The sequence below is a fragment of the Lutra lutra genome, chromosome 18 (assembly GCF_902655055.1).
Source record: "Lutra lutra chromosome 18, mLutLut1.2, whole genome shotgun sequence".
Taxonomy (NCBI): domain Eukaryota; kingdom Metazoa; phylum Chordata; class Mammalia; order Carnivora; family Mustelidae; genus Lutra; species Lutra lutra.
This window is the reverse complement of record NC_062295.1, coordinates 18,799,326-18,820,468: the sequence shown is the minus strand read 5'-3', so window position 1 is coordinate 18,820,468 and position 21,143 is coordinate 18,799,326. Positions and strand designations below refer to the sequence as shown.

Sequence of the window (21,143 nt, the reverse complement as noted above, 5' to 3'; positions counted from 1 at the left end):
TATTAAGGTGGGACACAGGCTCTCCACTTCCCCCAAAACCAGCTCGTTGGGCTTCTCATATATGTCGTCTGTCTGGCCCCATTCTAAAGCGTGAATCTGATCGTGGCACAGTCGTGCTGTCACTCCTACAATGGCTACCTGTCAACTACCATGTAGAGGTCAGACTCCAAAGGATGCCCTGAAAGGCACACCTGTGTTTGGCCCCTACCTGAATTTTCCCCCTGACTTCCACCTGCTGCATCATACCCCCGTTTCCTTCTTTTTTCTTTTTTTAAGATCTTATTTATTTATTTGAAAGACCGAGATCACAAGTAGGCAGAGGGGCAGGCAGAGCGAGAAGGAGAAGCAGGCTCCCCATGGAGCAGAGAGCCTGACGTGGGGCTCGATCCCAGGACCCTGAGATCATGACCTGAGCCAAAGGCAGAGGCTTTAACCCACTGAGCCACCCAGGGGCCCCCTCCCGTTTCATTCTTGCCACCCTGAGCGCTCTTGCCCTAGAACGCCGCATGCCTGCTCACACGCCCTGCTTCCACTGGATGCTTTCCCTCCCCTTGCCCATTGGGCACATTCCTACTTCTCAAGTTCTACATCTGCTCCATGAGAAGTCTTCGGACTCTTGTACTTTCTGGAGTAGAGTTACGCGTCCTCCCCTTACTTGCTCTCACTGCACGTTCAGCGTGTGTTCACCTTCGGCATTTCTCCTCCTTCTGTAGCTGTTTGTCATCCCCACGAGATTGCGAGCCTTTCTTCCTTCAGGCCGGATGTTTGCTCTCAGCACCAAGGACAGCGCCTGGCGCACCCTCCCACCCCCAAGCCGGCTTCTCAGTGACTGTTGAAGGAAGGAGTTGAAACTATAATGACCCTTGCATCCTAGAAATGGAGATCGACCCGTCTTCCTTTACACTCTAGACACACATAGATGTGTCTACCCGACATACAACACAAAGACAATATACAAATACGAAATGGTCACAAAATACAAATAACAGTAACACGAATAGAAAAACCTGGAAACGCACATACGTGCACACGGGCATTTCTGAAAACAGACAAAGGAGGAAGCGCAGAGAACAATGAAAGGTTCTGACTTAAAAATTTGGGTGATAAATCTGCAGCCAAAAGCAAACACAGTGACAATGATAACAAGTAGGAAGGGAGGCTGAGCAGAACATTATTACGTCGTCTGCATGCAGGAGCACTGCACTAACATTTTATATACATTTTATTTAATCCTCACAGAAGCCTTGTAAGAAATTGTATTTGTCAGGGTTCTCCAGAGAAACAGAACCAATAGGATATATATAGATTATATATAAGAGGAGATTTATTATAGGAATTGGCTCACGCGGTGATGGAGGCTGACAAGTTCCACAATCTGCTGTCTGCAAAATGGAGAACCAGGGAAGCTGGTGATAAGTTCAGTCCAAGCCTGAAGGCCTGAGGACCAGGAGCCCCAAGGTTGGGAGGCAGGAAGAGCTGGATCTCCCAGCTCAGGAGCAGAGAACAAATTGACCCTTCCTTTGCCTTTTTATTCCAGAATTGACCCTTCCTTTGCTTTCTTTTTTTATTCCAGATCAGATGGTGTGGGTCTCTTTACTCAGGATTTACTCTGTGTTCAAATGCTAACCTCCTCCAGAAGCACCCTCACAGACACCCCCGGAAATACTGTTTAACCAACTAGTTGGGCCTCCCACACCCCAGGCAAACTGACACATAAAACTATGCATCTCAGAAGTACACGACTTTCTCCATTTCTTACGTGTGGAGACTGAGTCTGAGAGCTGTCGTGGCTTGCTCCGTGTGCCTTGACGCCACCCAGGCCCGAGTGCTTACGCCATTGAAACATTCTCCTTGGGATCATGCTTTACACATTCAGTAGGTCTTTTGGTTTTTTGTGGGGGTTTATTTTGGGGTTGTGTGTGTGTGTGTGTGTTTAACCATAACTAAGGAGGTGGGGTTAAGACCTGTCGTTTGGGAATTGCCTATAACCTTTCCCTGGGAAATAATGGACTTTTAAAAAATTACGTGTTTATTTTCCATCCCAGTGTCGTCGTGATTCAGCACTTCCACAGGTCACCCTGGCTCGCGCCAGCAAGTGCCTTCCTTAATCCCCTTTGTCTATTTCACCTGTCCCCCACCCACCTCCCCTCTGGTCACCATCCGCTTGTTCTCTGTAGTTAAGAGTCTGTTTCTTGGGTGGAAAAATCTGTTTCTTGGTTTGTCTTTCTTTTTCCTTTGCTCATTTGTTTTGTTTCTCAAATTCCATGTATGAGTGAAATCCTGTGGTCTTTGTCTCTGATTTCACTTCGTATTATACTCTCTAGCTCCATCCGTGTTGCTGCAAATGGCAAGATTTTATTCTTTTTATGGCTGAATCGTATTCCTTTGTTTATATGTAACACGTCTTCTGTATCCATTCATCTTCTGATTGACACCAGGCTGCTTCCATAACATGATTGTTGTAACTAGGCCGCTGTAAACATGGGGAGCATGTGCCCCTTGAGTTAGTGTTTTTGCACTGGTGGGGGACAGTAGATACCCAGGAGAGCAGTTGCCGGATAGGAGGGTAGTTCTATTTTTTTTTTTTAAAGATTTTATTTATTTATTTGACAGACAGAGATCACAAGTAGGCAGAGAGAGAGAGAGAGAAGATGAAGCAGGCTCCCTGCGGAGCAGACAGCCCGACGTGGGGCTCGATCCCAGGACCCTGGGATCATGACCTGGGCCGAAGGCAGAGGCTTTAACCCACTGAGCCACCGAGGCGCCCCGGTAGTTCTATTTTTAACTTTTTGAGGCACCTTCATGCCGTCTTCCATAGTGGCTGCACCAGTTTGTGTTCCCAGCAACAGTGCAAGAGGGTTCTTTTTTCTCTACATCCTCGCCAACACTGCCTGTTTCTTTAGTTTTTGATTCTAGTCATTCTGACAGGTGTGAGGTGATACCTCATTGTGGTTTTGATTTGCATGTCCCTGATGATAAGGGCTGATAAGCATCTTTTCATGTGTCTCTTGGTCATCTGTTATGTCTTCTTTGGAGAAATGTCTCTTCACACCGTCTGCCCATTTTTATTTTATTTTTTTTAAAAGGTTTTAATTTATTTGACGCAGAGGTAGAGAGCCAGAGAGCACAAGCAGGGGGAGAAGCAGAGGGAGAGGGAGAAGCAGGCTCCAGCTGAGCAGAGAGCCTAATGCAGGGCTTGATCCCAGGACCCTGGGATCATGACCTGAGCCAAAGGCAGAGACTTAACCAACTGAGCCACCCAGGCACCCCATCTTCTGCCCATTTTTTATTGGATTGTTGTTTGGGTGTTGAGTTGTATCTTTTTTTTTAATATGAGGGGCAGGGCAGAGAGAGAGAGAGAATCTTAAGCCAGTTCAACACCCAGTGTGGACCCCGACGTGAGGCTCCATCTTACTGAGATCCTGACCTGAGCTGAACGAGAGTCAGACACTTAATTGACTGAGCCACCCAGGTGCCCCTGTACCATTTCTTCATATATTTTGGATACTAACCCTTTATCAGATACGTCATTTGCAAATATCCTCTCCCATTCAGTAGGTTGCTTTTTAGTTTTGTTGACTGTTACCTTTGCTGTACAGACACTTTTTGTTTTAATGTAGTCCCAATAGTTTATTTTTGCTTTTATTTCCCTTTGCCTCAGGAGACATACCTAGAAAAATGTTGCTAGAGTCAATGTCAGAGAAACTACTGCCTGTGTGCTCTTCTAGGATTTTTATGGTTTCATGTCTCACATTTAGGTCTTTTATCCGTTTTGAGTATATTTTTGCGTACGGTGTAAGAAAGTGGTCAGTTTCGTTCTTCTCCGTGTCCCCACCCAGTTTTCTCAGCACCCTTTGTTGAAGACACTGTCTCCTTCCCATTGTATTTTCTTTCCTGCTTTGTTGAAGGTTAATTGGCCGTATAATTCCGGGGTTATTCCTGGGTTTTCTGTTCTATTCTGTTGATCTAGCTGTCTGTTTTTGTCCAGTACCATGCTGTTTTGATTACTATAGATGTGTGGTATGACTTGAAGTCTGGAATTATGATGCCTCCAGCTTCGGTTTGCTTTTTCCACGTGACTTTGGCTCTTCGGGGTCTTTTGTGGTTCCGCACATATCTTAGGATCTTTTGTTCTAGTTCTGTGAAAAGCGCTGTTGGTATTTTGATAGGGACTGCATGACTTGTGTAGATTGCTTTGGGTTGTGTAGACATTTTAACAATATTTGTTCTTCCAGTCCATGAGCATGGAAGGGAGGTCTTTCCGCTCCTTTGTGTCCTCTTCAGTTTCTTTCATCAGCATTTTTTTGTTTTCATCGTTCAGGCCTTTCACCTCTTGGTTAGGTCTGTTCATAGGTATGTTATTATTTTTAGTGCAATTGTAAATGGGATTGTTTATTTCTCTTTCTCCTGCTTCAGTATTGGTGTACGGAAATGCAACAGATGTCCGTAGATTGATTTTGTAGCCTATGACTTTACTAAATTCGTTTATCAGCTCTAGCTGTTTTTTTGGTGGAGTCTTTTGGGTTTTCTCTGTATAGTATCGTGTCCTCTGCAAATGGTAAAAGTTTTATCCTCCCTTACTGATTTGGATACCTTTTATTTCTTTTTGTTGTCTGATTGCTGTGGCTAGGACTTCCTGGGCTGTGCTGGAGAGACCTGGTGAAAAGTGGAGATCCTTGTCTTGTACCTAACCTTAGGGGAAAGGCTCTCAGTTGGAAAATAATGGACTTTTGACAAAAATATTTCTTTAAAAAAAATAGAACAAAGAACTGCCTTTGGAGCAATGGCTATTTTTAGGTTTGATTTGAAGGTGTAGCTGTTAAATAGTGGCTCCCTTCTTCCATTTCAAGATTCTTGGTACTATAAGGAAAAACCTTTGTCTCCCTCAAGACAATCCTGTACAATCAGAAAGAGGAAAAAAGCCTCTGATATCTCTCCTTTGACCTCCTTAACTAATTAGAAAATTACTTTTCGAATAAGTGTGTAGAGTTAAATAATAATTAATCACATTTATATGACAGCCCATCCCTTGAATAGTGTTGATATATGAGAGATCCCATTTGATAATCACAGTAATAATCAGACTGGGGTTTTCTAAAGGGAATTTCTTCTTAAAGGAGCATTGCTGTATTTTTTTGCCCCTCAAAACCATTGAAATGTTTGTGTTTTTGTTTTCTGTTGAAATGTAGTGGACACACACTATTACATTAGTTTTAGGAAATTGCTTTGATTATAATGGAATCATACCTTTAAACAGTTTTCCTCACTTTTTGTCTTGGAGGCACTTAAGCAAATCATGTATAAGCAGAGGACAATGTGGTGGTTCTTTGCAACTCTTTTTTCTGGCCATTTATAGGGTTCCTTAAAGAAAGCGCAGCTACGTACGTCCCGCATCTCTCTGCACAAAGTTGTATGTACATCATACATCCTTTTCTCCATTATACTCATGAGGACATTATCCTCCCTTTGGATCTTCTTACAAAAAGCACATAAGTCTGTGTGTTTTGAGGCCTTGCTGAGCACCACTGATGTAAAGTATACACTTAATTCTTATCCATCTTGACCCTTAACTGTTAGAATAATCCTATGGGGTAAAGCGCCATCATTGGCCCCACTTCACAGATAAGAAGAATGAGGCTTCCAGAGAATCAAGTAACTTACCAGTGACTTTTCAGTCGAGGGGGTGATCAATTAGAAATCATATTAGACCGACTGCAGAGCCTGTGGGGTTTAATTGCTAAGTATGTGTGCCTTCCTCATTTTCAAGAGCTATCACACTGACCTCCGGCATGAGAAATTCCTTCCAGTAGGTTAAGTAAAAGTTGGATTTTGCTTTCTGTTCAACTCCCCAGGCATTCAGCATCTTGCTAGAGGCGCTAGTGGGTAGAAGAAATTGCTTGTATTTAACAGAGAAGGGCCAGGGCTTGCTGACATGTTTAGTTAATCCACAAGGAGATTGCTGATGAGGATTCTGGTTAATTAGTTGTGGAATTTTAAAAAACGAGCAGATGTGCCATGGTAAAATGCATTTTACTTCCCGAGCCCTGGGGGAAGCACTGAGTATGTTCTGTGGCTATGTGTACTTACATATCTTGATTGAACATTCAACAGCGTGTTTTGCAAGACTCAGGTATCCTGGCTTTGTTCCAACACGGATAATTAGATTCTGCTCCAGCTCTCCCGACAGTCTCAGGCAGGTACAGGATTAATCATAAGAACTACAACCAACAAGCACCTACTACGCACCAGCCACCAGACTGGGAAATTTCCAGACATCATCAATCCTCCCCGCAGTCCCGCAGACTAACTTCTCTTTTCTCCCCCTTTAATGGGGAAACTGAGGCTCAGAGAGAGGTTAGTGACTTGCCCGATGCTACACATGAAGGAGTAGCAAAACAGAGATTCAGACTTACACATGCCTGGCTCTAAATCCTTTATCTTTCCTCTTCTGCACCCTTCATTTGGGGGGAAAAATGCACTTGAGGGGCACCTGGGTGGCTCAGTCAGTCAAGTGTCCGACTCTTGATGTCGTCTCAGGTCATGATCTCAGGGTCATGGGATCGAGCCCCACATTGGGCTCTGCCCTGGGCGTGTGGTCTGCTGAGGATTCTCTCTCTCCCTCTTGCTCTGCCCCTCCTGCTTGCAAGTATGCACTTTCTTTCTCTAAAAAAAAAAAAGAAAAGAAAAAAAAGTGCATTTGACCAAAAAAAAAAAGTCAAAGCCTGCAAAAAGGGTAAGTCATGGAAAATGAGTTTCCTCCCGGCTCTTAGCCCTCTGGTTTTCCTTCCTGGAGGCCCAGCCTCATATACTTGTGCGTTATCCAGTGTATTTGATGCATCTACACCTTCTTTTCTTTTTGAAGTTTCTGTTATAGGTCATTTGGCTAAAATGGACTATTTCTCTGTACTGAATTTTCCTATTTAAAATTTGTAAATGCGGGGCACCTGGGTGGCTCAGTGGGTTGAGCCTCTGCCTTCAGCTCCGATCATGGTCCCAGGGTCCTAGGATCGAGTCCCGCATCGGGCTCTCTGCTCAGCGGGGAGCCTGCTTCTCCCTCTCTCTCTGCCTGCCTCTCTGCCAGCTCGTGATCTCTCTCTCTCTCTGTCAAATAAATAAATAAAATCTTCCAAAAAATAAATAAAATTTGTAAATGCTTTGGGAGCCAAGTGCAGAAGGGTTTTGTGTGAATATCGAGCAAAGAGCAGGCCATTGCACACACCTTTCAGGGAAAGTCATCAGGAACGGCAGGTCGTCTGTTTATACCTATGGTTGGGAGAGGTCAAGGATACCAGAATATCACAGGGTAGCTGTGTCCTTCCTTCTGACAGCCACGTAACACACTTGCACGCCTGGAGACCAGCTATCATGTGCATGTAGTGGTTTCTGACTTTTTTTTTCCTGCCAGTTGAAAACCAGCATTTTCCCCATGTTTTATTTTCCGAAACATTATCTATAGTCACAGCATAGCAGTTCATTAAATGCATAGACATTTAGGTTGTTTCTAGTATTATCTTTTACCAATTTAAACGGTTGTTGCATATCCTTAAAATACAAGTATCTGGGGGCACCTGGGTGGCTCAGTGGGTTAAAGCCTCTGTCTTCGGCTCAGGTCATGATCCCAGGGTTCTGGGATCGAGCTCCGCATCGGACTCTCTGCTCAGCGGGGAGACTGCTTCCTCCTCTCTCTCTGCCTACTTGTGATTTCTGTCTGTCAAATAAATAAATAAAATCTTTAAAATAAAAAATACAAGTATCTGCAAGTGTCTTCACATTTCAACACAAGAACTTCTGAAGATTGACTTCCATAAACTTTAAACTTACACGCGGGGGCGCCTGGGTGGCTCAGTGGGTTAAGCCGCTGCCTTCGGCTCAGGTCATGATCTCAGGGTCCTGGGATCGAGTCCCACATCGGGCTCTCTGCTCAGCAAGAAGCCTGCTTCCCTCTCTCTCTCTCTCTGTCTTCCTCTCCGTCTACTTGTGATCTCTCTCTGTCAAATTAAAAAAAAAAAAAAATTTTTAAAAAAAAAAAAAGAAAAAGAAAAAAAAAATAAACTTACACGCGAAACCTAGCAGGTTTCCGTGTACCGCGGATAATGCTAAGTAATTCTCGATTTTGTCATAGGTCAGAATGCTGTCTTCTTTGGATTTAATTTGTGTTTCTTTGATACCTGATGAGTTTTAATACCTTTCCAACTTTATGTCTTCGGGAATTGTGTTTGTCTTTTCCTCCATTTCCTGGTGGGGTATTTTCCTTACTGATCTGTAAAACTCTATTTATTACACATATTAAGTATTTATCTATTATATACAGAGCACAATTTGTTCCTCTGCATTTTATTTTTTTCCCCTTATGGTGATTTTTTTTTTTTTTTTGGTCACCCAAAACTTTAGAATTTTTATGTGCTTGTATTAAAATATTTTTCTTTGCTTTCTTCCTTTGGTATTATGAGTATAAAGCCTTCGCAGTTCTCAAGAATATATACATATTTACTGATATTTTAACCCCTTACTCCACTGTTTTCTTTTTCACTCTGAATTACTTCATTCATTTTGAATTCACATAGGTGTAGGGGTGAATGAAGAAACTTGATTCCGTTCCCCTCTCCCCATGATTTGCTAGTTGTCCCCAACAAAGTCCCAGTGAGCCGTAATTTCCCAGCTGACTTAACGTGCCCACTTTACCGTGCGCTTTTCACATAGTTGTGCTTCTTTCTGATTTCAGATTCTGCCCATGCATTTGCCTGTTCCCAAGCCAGAACCACACTGTTTTAATTACCACAGCTTCACAGTATATATTGGGTGACATTATAGTTTCCTGCCTGTGATCCTTCCTTCAAGCACGATGCATTAGCTCTTATCTTTAATTTATTCATCCAAAAGAAACTTCGTAATTGTAATGTCAAATTCGATTTTCCAAATCGTCTTGGGATTTAGATTGCTACTACATTTGATTTATAGATTAATTTGAGAAGAATGGATGTCTTTCTAACGTTATGATTTCCCATCTCTCCATTTATTAAAGGTTTAATTGAACTGTCTATAAATTATAGAACAGTATTAAATATTAATTGTGTTAGGAGGCATCTTTGTCTTGCCTAACTTTAATGAGACTCGGAGCCTGTGGGTTACGAGCATGAAGTCACTCAAGTCAAAAATGCTTGGGTTTATAGCCTGGCTTCACCGATCAGTACCTTGGGTCCTTGGGCCGGTTGTGTTTCTGCGTCAAATTTCTTTACGTGAATAATCAGGCTAATACAAATACCTACCTGGCGAGAGGGTGATGGGGTTTAAATGAGATAGTACATGGGAAAGTACGCCCCATGGCTCTCGGTAAATGTTAACCGTTGGTATTTCTTCATCCTTCAGTATGCTGGTGCCTGTGGGTTTGAGATAGATGTTCTTTTTTTTTTTTTTTTTTTTTTTAATGTTAAAGAGGCAGCCTTCCTGGTTTCTTAAGATTATTTTTTTCTTGATTAGTAATGGATGTTGAATATACTAAGTGCCTTTTCGGAATCTGTTGAGATGATCATTTTTTTTCTTCTGACCTATTTCTGCGCTGAATTATGATTTTGTATTAAATGTAATGATAATGGATTTCAATGGGACCGTGACAGCTTTTCTTTTAATAAATTATGCTTTTGGTAGATAGTGCTCGAAATCTTGACTGGTCAGGGAGCTTCTGCTTGTCAGCCTGACCTAGGTGGGCCTGCCTGTCAGTGTTCTGGCAGGCGTCTGGGCCCACTCGCCGTGAGGGTGTAGGGAGGCTGCCCGGCTCAGCAGGTGTGGACCATAACGTGCTCCTCCCCTGACCCTGACAGGAGCAGGGCAGTGGCCTGGGTAGGGCTGTGGGGTTGCGGGCAAGCTTTGCTGCGTAGCTGCTGCTTCTAGAGATCTTGGGCCCTGACTATATGTTCACTTGTGCCTCTCGCCCCACCAGGCTCCCTCGTGGCTCCAATTCCAGAAAATTCTGTAGCAAGAATCCACTTTCTTCTCACTAGTGACCTCGCCTCTCCCCAAGCCATTTAGGTTTTGGCTCTCTCTTCCAATACGCTCACACATCAGCCTCCCTTCTTCCAAAAATATGTCTCTCTTCATTGTCTGCCAGCGACTCCTTACCCTTTCTCTTAATGTGTTGACTTTATTTTTTTTTTTATCCATTCACTATCAATTTAGTGGTAACCGAGAGGGAGTGGAGATGAACACTGTGTTTGAGCCACCGTGTCAGATGAAGTCCTGCTGTGACTTGGGCCCTTTACTGATACTAAATGATCCACTTTATCTCATTCAGTGTCTTTGCCTTGGATTCGTCTTTTTCTGGTATTAATATCATGAATCCTAATGTATCTGAACCTCTCCATTTTCATATAAAATGTTCCTGTCCTTCTGTCCTGGGGTAGTCTTGTAAACACAAAAATGACTAGGTTTTACTTTAGAATGAGAAATCTTTGATGTTGTTTTTAAAAATTAGGGTGTTTCGCCTGTTTTCAGTAATTTTTAATATTTCCACAGTCATTCCTATTCATACACTTCTGGCCTCTGGCTCTACAATTTTGGCTGTTCCTCCCTACACACCCCGCCCCCCGGCTTTCCTTTTCTGTCTCCTTTGTTATACAAACTGCATTTTCTTTGCTTCTTTATTTTCCAGTGTTTTGGAAAGTACATGTCCTGTTTTTAATTGTTCGTTACACTCTGCTCCCATAGAGCAAATGAGGAGGCAGTGTCCTTTGGGAGAGAGCCTCACACACTTTCACACCCTGCCGCCCTCCCCTCCTTCCTCTGTCACCAACTTCTTCGTTGATTGAATCTGGGATGTTGGGGTTGATTGATCAAATTACTAATTTTTTAACTTTATTGTTGATTAATTTTTTGAATTTCTGAAAGGAAAATCATGACATTAGAAGCAGAGTTTGTGGGTAATCTGGACTTCCCACTGGTTTGATCCCAGTCATGGCCCTTTCATGCACAACTTCCTCAAGCTCGGGTTCTTTCTCACCATCGGGCAGGTCATTGCTTTCATTTTCAGGGAACTTTTTGGAGAGAGAGGTGGAATGCTTTTAAAGCTGTTGCACATCTTGTAATGCTTTTCTTTTGCCTTCACAAGCAAATTGGCTCAGTACTGAAAGTCACAATTCTTTTTTTCCTGCAAAACTCTATAGATGATAATCTCTGTATTTCTAGCTTTGGTGCTGCAAAGTTCTGGTCTGAATTTATAGAATTCAATGATATGTGTTTGTATAGATAGATGGTGGGTGCATGGGTGGATGGATGGGTGGATGGAGGATAGATGGATCAATGGGTGGGTGGTTGGATGGATGATGGGTGGGTGGATGGATGATGGATGGATGGATGGATTCCTGGATGTGGGTTTTATTTCGTTAGGACTAAGCTGGCCTTTGATCTGTCCCCATAACCATCTTTTATCTTCATAAGTACCTCTTTAATGAAATCTTGGCCCATCACTCTGTCCTATTTCAGATTTCCTCCTCAGTAACATTGCAGACGTGCATTGCCTATGACAATTGTGTCTTCCATGATTCCTCCTCCCTCACCAGTTCAGTCTTGTAGACCCTTCCTTGAGAAGCCCAAGATCAGACTCAGGTGTGTTCCGATTTTAATTTTCTGTATCACTAGTTCTGCTTTTTCCTGCTACCAGTGTCATCTGCTGATACATTTGTAGCTCCTCTGCAATACCATCTTACCTCTTCCATACATGGTTTTTTCTTATCCTGTTGTCTTTTCCTATCTTCCTTGGTCTTTTCACCCAAACCTATACCCACCTCTTGACCTTCTGAGATGTCCCCTCCGGGTTTCTCTGGCTACGCAGTTCCCTCGTTATGCTTGCTGTCCTTTTCTTTCGCCGCACATTGGAATTCTCCATTGATTTGTCTGTCGTCTCTTCCGCCAGACTAGAGGCTTCATGCTACATCCGTTTTATTTGGAGCCATGCCTCTGTGCCTAGCGCAATGGCTAGCAAACAGTAGGCACTTAATAATTGTTCGTCGGATGAGTGTAGGTCCACATCACTCTGGCTTGGATTCCCTTCGGCCCGGCCGGCATTGCTTTGAGCCAGAGGCTCTCCCAGACTTCAGTCATCAAAGGATCTCTCGCTGTTCTTCTGTATTCATGTGCCATCCGTACTCTTATCTACTGAACGCTCACCATGCTCTGCATTTGCCTTGTGGTTAGGCCTCACCCTCAGCAATGAAATCTGTGAAGTGAAGGTGATGTCCTAGTTCCAGTTTCCTAAAATACATTAAAACAAACATGTAACTGTAACAAATGTAAGCTCCGTCCAAGAGTCACTCACATGTGATGGAAGAGCTGTGACTGCACTTGGGGAAGCCCTGGCTGTAGGGGAGCTTGGCCTGCTGGGTTTCCTCAGGGAGCTCAGGTCTTCTCGATCTGGACGCTGATCCTTCCCATGTTCTCCATTCGAGCCCACGTGAGTCATTGGTTTTGGCTGCCTGTAATGGAATGGCACAGGGATGAGGACCATAGAACCACAGTCAGCAGGGACGACACCATCCTTTCCTGATGAGGTGAGGGGAGACCGCGGGGAGACGCATTAGATGTACAACCAGATAAGCAAGATGATGACAGATCCTGCTTAGAGCTTTTCAGGAAATAAACCACAGGGTGTAGAGAGTGATATCTGAGAGTAGTGACAGGTAAATAGAGATTGGCGGAGAAAAGGACTGAGCCATGGGAAGGCCAGAGAACGTGTCCCAGGCAGGAAGAAGAGCAAAGGCCTGGGGATAGGAAACGGTAGGACTGGGGGATTCAAGAGCGTCTGCTAGCTCATGGTGCAGGGGCATCCTGAACGCCTTCCAGATCTGAAATGCAGAGCTGTACCGTCTACACCATAGCCCGGACAAGAATCCAGGTTTGTACAGTTTGCGCAGGCCTTGGACCCTGCAGAAGTATTATTGACTCACTAATCATACATGTAGTTTGGGCCACAGCAGAGGCCTGGATGATACGTGAGCAGTGGACTTCCCAGGAGCCCTATGTACGGCTTTCCCAGCCCCCGCTAACCCTTCGCAGCCGTGGGGCTTAATGTGTCCTGGTACACTTGCGTGTGCCGAAGACAGGATGGAAGGGACTCCTGTCTGGGGCTAGTGTCTCCCTGCGTGGGAGGGGAGAGTTGCAGAGGGGCCTGCAGGGAGTGGGCTAGTGCCAACAGCTGCAGTTGGATCACCTGCCACTAGGGGGCACTGTGATGCTGCAGGAAGTGGGGCAGGCTTGCAGCTCCTCCCTGCAAAACTTAGTAGCCCCAGGGACTCCGGAATGTGAGATTGTAAAGCTTGGTGTTAAAAAAATAATAAGATAAACTCACTGACTCACCCGATCATTGGCTGGAGGGTTTGCAGATGCCCAGGGAGCATTCAGAACTGGGAGGGCCTGACAGTCCTTTGAATGGGTCTGGGCACAGGTGGAGGGAGGTGCCTCCATGGACACTGCAGGCGGGGGAACACTGGGAGGTGGAGATGGGGACACTGGCAGGTAGAGATAGGGACACTGGCTTCAGAAGGCCCTTGGGCTGACATCTGCAGCCTCCACCCCTCCACCTGGGGTTGGTCACTGTGGAAAAGCTTGTGTGTTTGGCAGCGGGATGGTGAGGACAGTCCCTCCGAACGGCTTCTTTGGTTCTCTCTGGAGTATGATGTGAGCTTGGCAGTGGACGGGCAGCGAAGGGCAGGCTTTGCTCATTGGCAGAGGATGGAAAAGGTCTGAACGGGTGGTCATGCAGAGGGCGGCTCGGAAGGCGGGGCCTTGCCCGCTGTGCCCAGGCCCCTTGTGTTGGCAGTTGGGCTTTGGTAGGGGAGCCAGTCTGCCGGCTTTGCTGGTCCTCCAGGGGTGCTCTGGCCTCGCCTGCCCGCCCTTCCTCTCTCTCCTTTCACAGAGATTGTCTTTGGGGGACTGTAAGGGGGTGAAGATCCCCTAAGTCACCCCTTGATATTATCGCTGATAGCCTCGGGCCCACTTGGTGGCCCCCAGGTGCTGTCTTGCTTCCTGGAGGCTGGTGTCCCTGGGGAGGGTCACACGAGAGTGAGCTGGCTTCACACGGATACTAGAAGCCAGTGCCTCGCTCCAGAAAAGCGCTGGGCTGCTCCCTGCAGCTCTGACCGTGGACAAGGACGCTGTGCCCGCTCATGAGCACTGGGTGGGAGGTTACCAGTTGGACTTGCTCACGGATTAGATGTGGGAGCTGCTGGGGCAGCTGGTGGGGTCATGAACTGAGACACGAGAAGGGAAGCGGTAAGTGGAGGGAAAATCATGTAAATATGTGCAGAGAAGAAGACCAAAAGATGTTCCCAGAGCCAAGAAAAGACACATTTCTCACGAAGTAGGGAGTGGGCGCTTCTGCTGCCTTGGGGAAGTGTGACAAGACCAGGACAGAACTGGGATTGCTGTTTGACGGTGTCCTCAGCGCCACTTTGCGGGGTGACGGGGTGGGTGGCAGATGGGACAAGTTGGGGATGCATGTGAGGAGAGCAAGTGGGGCCGCTGAGCTTTATTTCAAGAACTTGGGGGAGAAAAGGACATATACAGGACCGTGGCAGGAGAGGGAGAAGGGACGGAGGATTAGCTTCTTAAAAATCAGAAGTCCTCAGACTGTAGAAGGGTGACCGCAGTTCATCACGTGGTGTGTTTGAAAGTTGCTAAGAGACTAGGTCTTAGACGTTCTCATCGGGAGAAGAAAATGTCACTGTGTAGTGATGGGGGTTAAGCAGACGTATTGGGATCATTTTGTGATCTATACATATAGTGAATCACATTGCACACTTGAAACTAATAAGTCCGTTACATCTCAATAAAACTAACAAAATAAAAAAAAAATAGCTAATTCCACCGAGTGCAGTGAACATTCGCCGAGTCTGCGGTTTGTGCAGCGATCACCAGGACCCTGTGAGACCTTGCTACTGCAGCGGTGGTCTGTGCCCCGCAGGTCAGCTTTGCTGCAGAGCTGGTCGGAAATGCAGAGTCTCAGGCCCCCTCCCTAGACTTCCCCAGTCAGACTCTGCATTCCAGCAAGGACCCCACCCCCACCCCCCAGGAGGTTCAGAGGCATATTCAAGTATGAAAAGCACTGATTCAAGGGGCCCACTCCCAGGGAAAAGGGAGATTAGGCTTCAGGTGGGGAAGGAGCTGAGCCCAGACTGAGAAAGAAGGAACCCGGAGTGACCCCCACAAAGCACCCTGACAGTGTCCCCATGGTCAGACCACGCTAGCCACAGATGGTGCCTGGGAGACTGATGTCCAGTTGCCTGGAAACTTGGCGAGCTGTACATGCAGCAGCAAACACCATTCACCCGACACCCACGGTCACCCTCCCTCCTTTTGGAGCCAGGCTTCTCGAGAGGGGAGCTGAACATTCTGGGCCTCCCAATGCCTTGCTTTCCACCCACACCTCAGCTCCTCCAAACACGCTTCCTCCCCCTCACTCCACGAAACCGCTTCCAGACAGGCCATCTTCTTCCGAAACAGTTCTCAATGGAGACTTTTTAACATCACTTTTTGTATTAGCTAGTTTGTTTTTTAAACTACAGAGAATACATAGTTATAGCAAAGAAAAAGCCACTGAGTTCAGGAAGAGAAAGGTAGAAATGCAGTCTCGTTCTGCCCTTCTGCGACCTCCAGAGTTCCCTGCATTCAGCCCGTGGGCAGAAGGGACCGTGAGGAGGTCGCCCCTACTGTGCCAGCACCTTGGCTGGAAGGTAACACCGCGCCTCTACTCCCCTCCCTGTGGAGGAAATTTGCATTTCTTTAACTTTGCGAGAGTTGGAGCATCTTTTTCATGTATTTATTTCAATTCAAGCTCTTTCGCCGTTCACTCTTTTCATGGCCTGCGTGCCTTCCTTCTACCGGCTGATTCTTTTTCGTACTGACTTGCAGGAACTCTGGCACAAGTCGTCCTTTCGTTTCTCACATGCTGCCAATATGTTTCCAAGGGGGTCATTTTCTTTCTATTTCTGTTGTTCTCTTTTGCCTCCATGCCGGAGACTGCCATTTTTCAGAGTCCGACTTCTCCGTTTCTTCCTTCATGATTTTTGTCTCATGCTTAGAAAGGCTGTCCTCGTGCCAAGATTAATTTTACATTCTCACGTTTTCTTCTAGTGCTAGAGTCACACTTGAATCCAGATTCTGTGACTTGCCGTTGCTTTGGCGATGACGTGCGTTCTCAGTGCCCCAGTTTCCTCCGCCCGTGAGCAGGAATGAGGGAGGGTGGCGGCCTCCTGGAGTTCATGGGGAGACCGAGGGAGGTGGCTCGCCCCCCCCAGAGCAGCACCCCCCCCCGCCAATGTACAGCAGGCGCTAGCTTATGTGCAGGGCATTGGGGACCGCGTCTGTTGGCTCCGGCTGCTGTCGCAGCACTACCACGGAGGGGTGTGGGGGCTTCCACAGCAGGCATTTACTTCTCTCACTTCTGGAGGCTGGAGGTGCCCCGTGTCTGGTGAGAGCTATCTTCCTGGTTTGCAGACCGGCTGCCTTCTTGCCGGATCTTCCCATGGCAGTGGGGGGAGTGGGGGAGATCTCTCTCTCGCTTCTCTTCTTATAAAGCACTAAGCCCATCTGTGAGGACTTGGCTCTTGTGACCTCATTGCCTCCCACAGTCCCTGCCTCCAAAGATGGTCACATGGGTGTGAGGGAGTGGGTAGGGCTTCAAAGTATGAATTTGAAGGAGGATCTACACATTCAGCCCTTCGCAGACCGTGTGTACATTCGATGCGTGCTGCGCCTGTGTCGCTTTCTTTAAAAAAAAAAATCTAGAACATGATGATTTCATATGTGTCTATGTCGTGAAATGATTAACCACAATCAAGTTAATTAACCTATCCGTCATCTCACATAGTTACTGTGTGTGCGCGCGCATGTGCGCGGAGACTTCGGATCTGTTCTCTCAGCAGATTTCAAGTACACAGTGGAGGATTGTTAGCCAGAGTCACCGTGCTGTAATTAGATCCCCGGGACTTATTCATCTTCGACCTGGAAGTTTGTACCCTTTCACTAACACCTCCTCAGTGCCCCTCCCTCCCGCCTCTGGCAACCGCCATTCTACTCTCTGGTTCTAGAAGTTCGACATTTAAGTGAAATCGTATGGTATCTTTCTTTCTGTGTCTGGCTTAGGTCTCTCAGCCGTTAAAAAAAAAAATAGAAGGAAATCCTGCCCCTTTTAACAGTGTGGGGTGAACCTGGGGCACATTACACTCAGGGACACAAGCTGTGTGCCCATTTCTGAGGTTTGCAAGGGGCTCTTTGATTCCAGATCCCACACTCACGACCAGCCCTGGGAGTAGTTCGCTGCCCCCCAAACATCTCTGTATGGGCAGATCACACAAGGAGGGTCCTTCTCTGGTCTCTGTCTGTGACATGGCAGGACCTGGGACAAATTCCATAATGCATGAGGTTTGGAAGTGGGAGTAGGCTTTACTGGGTAAACTTGCACCCGGGGGCTCTCCTAAGAGGAGGCAGGTGCAGGGTTAACTGATTTCTGACCTCGCCCCAGGGGACATGCCAGGGCCTGGACACACTGGGTTTGTGCTCCAGGGAAGGGACTCTGCCCCCACACCTCCAGCGGCTCCCCTTCTTCTGTGGCAGGCTGAGAGCAGCCCTGCCAGCTGGGGGAATCAACACCGTACCGGGACACCAGGCAGGCTGGACACAGGAGTTATCTGGGAAAGCCAGCTGCCTGGCTCCTTGATGACCTATGGGGGAAAACTGGGTTCAGGCCTAGCCCCTCTGGCCTGGTTCAGGCCTAGCCCCTCTGAAGCCAGGTTCAGGTACTGGCCCTCACACTGGGAAATAAGGGGCCCCCCTCCCTGTTTCCTCAAGACTGTTAATTCCTGAGGACAGAGGCTACACCTTGCTTATCTTTGTATCCCAGGCATACAGTAGGTGCTTCATGAATGCTTGTTTAATGAATGACTACATGAGTGCCTAGCAGGCATAGGCCGAGCATTGTTTATGTAGCAATGTGATAGGTTTGATTCCTCACCTTCCATGACCTTACACTCTAGGGCTCTGATGGACACAGTGTGTAAAATGGGGGCTCTGTCTGCAGTGGGCACCATGGAATCACAAGGGTAGCAAACGCCTACATCTTCTGGGAGGGGGAGCAAGGAAGGCTCCCTGGTGGAGGTGATGATGAGCTAAGAGCTGAAGTACAGCCTGACAAGCTACCAAGGGCTTCACCACCTGCGAAAGGCCCCTTAGCCTGAAATATAGTCTTGTCGGGAGAACCCTGAATGGTCCAGTCTGGCCAGAGCCCGGGGTGGCCATGGGCCAGATTAAGAAGAGCCACATAAAGCCATCAAGGCCTTATCCTGTGTGTGGCGAGGAGCGGTTCAATGAGTTCAGGCTGGGACTTCGCGTGTTGCTCCTGGGGGTCCTGTGAGTGTAAGGAATCTGGGCTGTAGGCTTGGAAGGAAGGGGTCCTCGCGTCTCCTCTCAACCAGGCGGGGATACATGGCTTCAGGGGCCGGGCCTACGCTTGGCTCGGCATGCCGGGGTGAGCAGCTTTCGTTGGAAGATCCAGCTTCTTGCAATAAAGCCTTTTTCCTCCTCTTCTCTTAATTATCCCTCTGGAGACCACAGTGATTTTCAAGGAGCCTAGCTGCCCAGTTAGGAACTAATAAATCACCAAAGTCCCCCAGGCAGCTGGGCCTCCCAGAACACATACGTGGAGTGTATCGATTTCGTAGAAAATGAAACCTTCCAGAGAGTCTTACCGGTCATCCTCAGGCCCGGCTCAGACGGGCTCCTGTGTGCTGACATGTAGAGGACGTCCCTGGTGTGGACAGCGGGGGTGGGGGGGGCCGGGAGCGGCCTCGGCCCCACCGCGTGGCTAGAACAATGTCCTCTCCGGAGAGCTTCCAGCTGTCAAGAGAGTGTTTAGATTTTGTTTCCTTTGAGTGGTAGGGTCCTCAGGAGGTCTGATCCTTCCCTCAGGAAGAAGCTGCGCGAACCGACTGCCGGGGCACGGAAGAGACGCACGTGTCCAATGACACGAATGGCTTCTTCCTCACTCTTCCCGGATGAAACCCTGACGGCGTTTCTCCCTTCGGCAAACGTTTCCCGCTCCCCTGCGAAGAGCCGGTGTCCTCCTCGGTGCCGAGACGAGAGAGCAAGACGGACGCCAACCCTGTTCTCTTGGAACTTCGCGTCTGCGGCCGGAGGCGGGGACGGGCAGAGACGCGACCGTGCAGAGGAACGTGCACCAGATAGGAGGGAGCGCGCGCACGTTCCTACTGGGGGCATCTTATTAAGGTGGCTCTGCCCAATTTTTCTGATGGTAAGAATCATGGGGGAGCTTGTTAAAAATGGAGATTCCTGCTCTCCAAACCCACTGAATGAGCGTGTACGGAGCCGGGGCGTGGAGTCTCTTCCTCTAAGGCTCACCCCGGCTGACGCTCCCGAACGACTCTATAAAGGCTGCGTTGGCTGAAGGAACATGCCGGCTGCAGCAGGGGTGCTTGGCCCTGGGACGCCCTGGGGTCGACTGGGGAGCCTTAAAATTGCAGGCGTCCAGGCCCCACTTTCAGAGTTTCCGTTTTGAATAGTCTGGTGTGGGGCCCGGCCATTTAAATACCTCCGGAGGTGCTGCAGGTGGCCTCAGGGGGCAGCACGACCCCCACCCCTGCCCAGCCACACCGCAGACCCACCACGGCCGGTTCTCCCTCCACACCGCGGGAGCCTCGGGCGAAGGAGTGTGTGCCGTCGGCAGAACGGGTCACAAGTCGTGCTCCTTCTTACATCCCATTTTACCTTCTTCCATGTGGAGGTCTGGCTGAAGCCCAGCTTGGACCTCCCTCCGTGTGAGCCTGTGCACCTGTAGCCGTGACAAAAATCGTAAAAACAGGGGTGCCTGGTTGGCTCAGAGGGTTAAGTCTCTGCCTTCGGCTCAGGTCATGGTCTCAGGGTCCTGGGATCGAGCCCCGCTTCGGGCTCTCTGCTCAGCGGGAAGCCTGCTTCCCCCTTTCTCTCTGCCTGCCTCTCCGCCTACTTGTGATCTCTCTCTCTTTCTCCGTCAAATAAATAAATAAAATCTTTAAAAAAAAAAAATCGTAAAAACAGCGCCATGACCGCTCCCTCCCCAGGACCGTCTGCTGAAACCTTCCTCCGCCCAAGGCCAGAACACCAAGAAAAGGCTGGACCTCCTGAATGAACACTGGGTTCTGAGGACTCAAGGTAACCGGTCAGTAGGTACTTGCCTTTCACACTGGATCGTTGAGCCGTGTGTGGCGCAGCTGCGGAGCGCCGGGTGTTGTGCTGGGAAGGCAAAAATGAATGAGAAGCCTGCCCACGTGGCCAACGGTGCTGCGCCGCGTGACTGCCTCCCGCGTGAGGTCTGCAGGGATGCGGGTGCGGTGAGGGTGCCGGTAGTGGGATGCGCCGCGTGCCCTGAAATTATAAGAAAGGTTCACAGATGGTGTGACTTCTGGTTTGGACGTGGAAAGATGAGTCAACGTTCTCCAGGGTGAGAGAGACAAGAAAGACGATCCAGAGTCTTAACAAAAGCGAAGAACTCAGCAAGTAGCGAAACACAGGTCGGAGCGGGATGTGTTCGGGGAGCGGATGTTGTGTTCAGCACGACAGGCGTGTCAGGTTGCCAGGAAATGGCAAAAGATTCATTCTGGAAAGGTAAGGCAGAGCCTTGAGTCAAGGAATATGGGCTTCATTCCAAAGAATAGTTGATGCCTCACAAGCCGGGATGCGCTTTAGAAAGATTTCTGTGGCGGACGCAGGATGCAGAACAGACAGAGGGAGGAGAGAGAGGAAGCATGGAGGTCAGGGAGAAAGATGACAAGCCGGGGGCCGCACAAGCACGCTGGGAGAGGAGGGGGCTCCTTGAGAACTTACTAGAATGAAAGACCTTAGATGCGAGGAGGAGTCAGGAATGACCCTGAGGGTTTTCTGCTTTGTGAGTGGATTCATTGGCGACATCATCTGCAAGGATGGGCGAAAGAGAGAAGTGAGTCAGAGCCGGCGTCCAGTCCACAGCTGGTTGAGCACGCCGGTCTAGAGCGTGGGCGAGTTGGATCTGCTGTTAGAGACTTGTGAGTCCGCGGCTCTTCGGTGGTGGGTAAAGGCTGGGGGATGACTGAAGTCCTCCGGCGAGATCACGTGCATAGGGGAAGTGG

At 48.0% G+C, this 21,143-nt stretch overlaps 1 protein-coding gene across 1 annotated transcript in view; it reads left to right on the top strand.

The window, feature by feature from the left end:
* The window catches only part of HS3ST2 (heparan sulfate-glucosamine 3-sulfotransferase 2), an 88,157-nt gene that overhangs the window by 61,585 nt on the left and 5,429 nt on the right, over positions 1-21,143 (top strand). The window lies entirely within an intron of this gene.